Here is a 5,000-nt window from a genome sequence, read left to right on the forward strand (position 1 = left end):
GATCTCCAATCCCAAGAAGAAGTGGAGTAAGCCTAAATCGGTCATCTCAAACTCCTTCGACAAGGTAGCCTTCGTCACTGCAATGTGCTCCATATGACCGCCGATGAGAATGAGGTCATCCACATAAAGGTTGATCAATGTGACCATGCCGCGTTCCCAAAAAAGATATAGGTTGGGATCTGCAACCAATCTCTAAAATCCAGTCCGTTCGGAAAGAAGGAATCAATCTTCTGATTCCAAGCCCTGGGAGCCTGCTTAAGACCATACAAGGCCTTCCGCAACCCGTAAACCATCCCCTTTGATCCTGGAACCTCAAAGCCTGGAGGCTGCTCAACATACACCTCCTCCTGTAGGTCACCATTAAGGAATGCAAATTTAACATCCATCTAAAATACGAGCCACTGATGAGAAGAAGCAAGGGCAAGAATGGTCCAAATCATGGTCATCCTTGCTGTCGGAGGTATCCTCATAGTCGATGCCAGGCCGTTGACCATAACCCTTAGCCACCACAAGTACGGTTTTGTGTTTGTCCACTGACCCATCTGACGTATACTTGGTCTTAAAGACCCACTTGACAGACCATTTTGACGGCCTCGGAACCAACTCCCAAGTGTTATTCTTATCAATAGCATCCAGTTCCACCTGCATGGCTTTCCTCCAAGTATTCTATGCAAGGGCTACCTTGACGGAAGTGGGCTCTTCATCCCACATGATACGAGACATCAAAGCATAGTTTACCTGCTGTAAAAGCTCCGTTGAATGACTTTTGTCACACGAACTCTATGTGATCTTTGAGGTCCGTCTTCAGTGGTCCATTCAGAGGGAAGCTCCGTGACACCTGAGCTGTCTACCAACCACCTAGGTACTCGAATAGAATGCAAAGTCTCCTGCTCTGTTGCTGCCGGGGCTCATCTCCAGCTATACTGTCTTAACCTCCTCAACTGATTGAGGCTATCTAGCTGGAACAATCGATTGGGAATCATCATCAAAATCATCTGGGTCTCCAAGAAGTGGTGGCTTGGGTGGAAACCGGAACATGCTCGTCAAAAACCACATCCCTGCTGACGTCCTTGTTCCTCTCTGGATCATACAATATGTATCCCTTGCAAAGAGAGTTATATCCCACAAAGACAAGATTTTGGGACTTTGAGTCGACCTTCCCTCTTTGCTTATTTGGAATGTGAATATATGCATCACTCCCAAACACACGGAAATGGGAGACATCAGGTTTCCTGCCAAAATACGCCTCAAAGGGAGTCATGTTTGGTACTGAAGTCATTAGAGAACGGTTGAGGATATGGACAGTCATAGCCACAGCCTCTGCCCAGAGTGGACGAGGAAGATCAGGATGCTCCAACATCGTCCTTTCCATCTCCACCATAGTCTTGTTCTTATGCTCAACTACTCCATTCTCTAACGGTGAACCTATAATGGCCAGCTCCCGCTTGATGCCATGTTCCGCACAAAACCACACGAATAAGTGCATCCACATTCGAGTGGCCAAACCGAAATAGCCATAAATCACCAATCTGAGAACCTGTTAAAGAGGAGAGTGCTGAGAGTTTGTATATACCATTCTCCACTCCGCCTTCCCAAACAACTTGGCCAGTCTCGCGGTCCCGTAGAGCAATAGAATGCTCCTCAACTCCACCCGGAAGCCAGTCTTGCACACCTCATGCACTGACAACAGATGAAAACCAAGTGCGGGGACGTAAAGAACATGAGAGGAATGCTTCCCCCCTCTGCCATTGGGAATGATCTCCATCCGGCCCTCACTCTGAAACGGTATGGTGGAATTGTCACCAATAAAAATGCGACCTGACTACCGTTTCAGATCCTAGAAGTCACAGGAAGGAGTCATGTGCTTGGAAGAACCACTATTAAGAATCCATTCCCGAGTATCCTTGGTGTTGAAGCCAACTGCCTCCTTGCTCAAAGAAGATGATGCATCAGTGTCCAACATCTCCAAGTGCACAAAGGCTGGAGTCTTTGCAGCTAAAGCTGAAAAATCATCACTCTTTCCAGTAAGGTTGGGACACTTCCTCCAATAGTGGCCTTTCTCACCCCACAATCATTACGTTGTTAGGGCCTTTTGACATTGGCTACTCAAGGCCTCATAACCTCCTCCCTATGGAGGATTCTTGAATCGCTCTTCCTAGTCCAAGACCATGGGCACAAGCTCCTCCCATGTGATGGTGCTAAGCCTGCCACCAGTGGTGTGATCAAAGAGGAGTAAAATGCTAAGTACTGAGAGGGCAAGTGTGATAACAACTTTATGGCCATATCCTCTGACGATATCCCTTTCCTGGCCTTGGAGAACTTCCTACTGAAGAGCCTACAGCTTGTTGATGTGCTCTTGCATCGTTGATGACTTTGTAGGATTCATCACTTGCATCTGAACTTCCAAGGAGATTCTCTTCATGGGTGATACCCTGTTGTAGAGAGAAGCCAAATGCTACCAAATCCCTCTGGCCAGCATCATATGCTTTATGTGATTGATCACCCCTGTGGTGTGCAATTGAGGAAGATGAAAGAATGGAGTCGGGCATTAACACGATCCCATAACTATGCCTGTGCCTCTCGTTCCTTCCGAATAGAGGGTAGCTCCCCATCTTCTAACTCCGGCCACCGTGGAACCCCAACAATAATGAAATCATCCAAGTCATAGGACTCCAAAACAGATTCCATCATTACCTTCCATATGCCGTAGAGTTGTTTCCATCCAATTGTCAGTCCACTAGGAACATGGGGAGTGTCGGGATCTTCACGTGCTTCTCAGCCATCTCAAGCAAATCAGCCATCTCAAGGATTCACAAGGTCTTGTGAAGGGAGGGTTGGTGGGAAAAAAGAAGAAGAAGAGGCTGCAAATAGAATGCAAGGTGGCTGTCCAGCGGTGATGGCCGCCTTCTACCCGATCTCCAAGTCTCGTACAGCCCAAACAGTCTCCAATCAGCACTCTCAATCAACAAACCCTCGACGTCCCACTGTCTCCAAGCTTCAAGCCACTTGGGGCGCTCTGATACCATGTCAAAATGCACAATGAAAATGAAGACAACTGCTGTAGAGAGAAATACACAGATGAAAGAGAGAGAAGCTTGTGTAACTCTACTATATGCACCAATAAAATCTTGGAATAATACATGGAAGAGTGTGGGGGCAAGGGGCCATTTTATATGGCCCCTAGCTGTGCTGGTCGACCAACCCAAAGATAACCAACATCAACCCACGACCAGCATATGCACACTTGGCTAGTAGAAGGGCAGTCGGCTAGCACAAAAATACAGTCGTGCATCACCTGATCAGTCAGGCTGCACAGACATAGTCAATCAGGCATCTGGGGTAGCCGACAGCCCACACACAGCTCCAAAAAAATACAGAGAGTGAGGAAAAATGGGAAGACACCAAATACGGGCGGGCACACCCACAACAAAGGCCCTGACATAGTGTACATACAGGAGATGACTGCTAATAGGATCAACATTCGTGGGGTGGAATTATCACTCTGTCTTCATTGTTTGGATGGCCTATAGAGCCATCTCCAATTTGTAATGTCCATTTGACAAATTCTTGTTCTATACAATCATAAGCACTCTGTCTAGCCCGCATGTTTTGGGTGAGCTTTAAAACATTCACATATCTCCAAATATGTGACCGGCATAACGTTGCATCAACAATATCCTCATGTGATCCCTTTGGCACAACCACTAAGATTTGCCTGAAGTCACCACTAAAGAGCATAACTTTTCCACCAAACATGGTATCACTTTGCATAATGTCTTTCAATGTCCTATCCAGTGCTTTATATGCGTACCGATGCATCATTGGAGCTTCATCCCAAATGATTAGCCTTGCAAGCTTCAACACCTCAGCTAATGGGTTGTTAGCTTTGATACCCCATGTGCTACAATCATTGAGCACCAATGGGATTTTGAAACGTGAGTGCGTTGTATGATCATTTGAAAGTAACAATGTAACTATTCTAGACGATGCACATGCCAATGCAACTTGATTCTCTCCATGTAATCGAGACAACAAGGCATTATAAAGATATGTTTTGCATGATCCACCTGGTCCATCAAGGAAAAATACACCACCCTGGTTCAAAGAAATAGCCTCAAGGATAGTAACAAATGCTCTTGATTGACAACTATTTAGACTCCTTTCTATGGAAATGGACAAAATATATGTGGATAAAATGGGGGAAAAAGAGCCTTGTAAAAAATGAGGATTGTCCTCCAATTTATCAAAATAGAAATACAGAAAGACCTTTAGGTCTGCTTGAAGGAGTAGTTGTTAGATCATGTGGAATTGAGTATGAACATACTTTTTCTGCAGTTGATTTTTTGTGATGAATTTAGAAATGATGTTGTGCCTATAAGAACAATAAGAGTGATTCTCACTAACCAAAAAGTTGCAGATAATGCTAAATCTGAGGTGGAAGAAAGAGAATACATTAAACCAGCCCATGTCAAAATCGGCCTACCATCTAAGGTAGCTTTCTTGAGCTTTTCATAAGCTTCCTCACATTCTTCATTCCAAATGAAGATTCTCAATAATCCATATAGAGGTCTCGCAATCTTTGCATACATGTAGATATATCTCATGTAATATATCCACAATGGCCCATGAATATTTGGACTCCCTTGGTGTTCATTGGCCTTGATAGCTCAACTACTACCTTGATCTTATTGTAGTCAATTATAATGCCATTTTCAATAGGGGCTTCAATAGACATACTTGCCAAGAACCTCACAATATACATGGGCTTTATTAGTTCTGATTGTCAAGAACCCCAAACTATATGGGAGAATTTAAAGCAGAAGGAAGATCATTCCCCCATGGCATATTTCCAGAGGCATCAGGTCTACTAAGGTACAGAAAGATGAACTCAAAAGCCATAATAGACGTTTTAGATGTCAAGGTTTTAGGCATCATCTCAAGGACTGCCCAACCCCTTCCATGTCAATGGGCCAGGGTAATAAAGGTCCCGTAATTCCAGG

Source organism: Cibotium barometz, chromosome 9, assembly GCF_041138505.1.
Source record: "Cibotium barometz isolate CiBa-2024 chromosome 9, ASM4113850v1, whole genome shotgun sequence".
Lineage (NCBI taxonomy): Eukaryota > Viridiplantae > Streptophyta > Polypodiopsida > Cyatheales > Cibotiaceae > Cibotium > Cibotium barometz.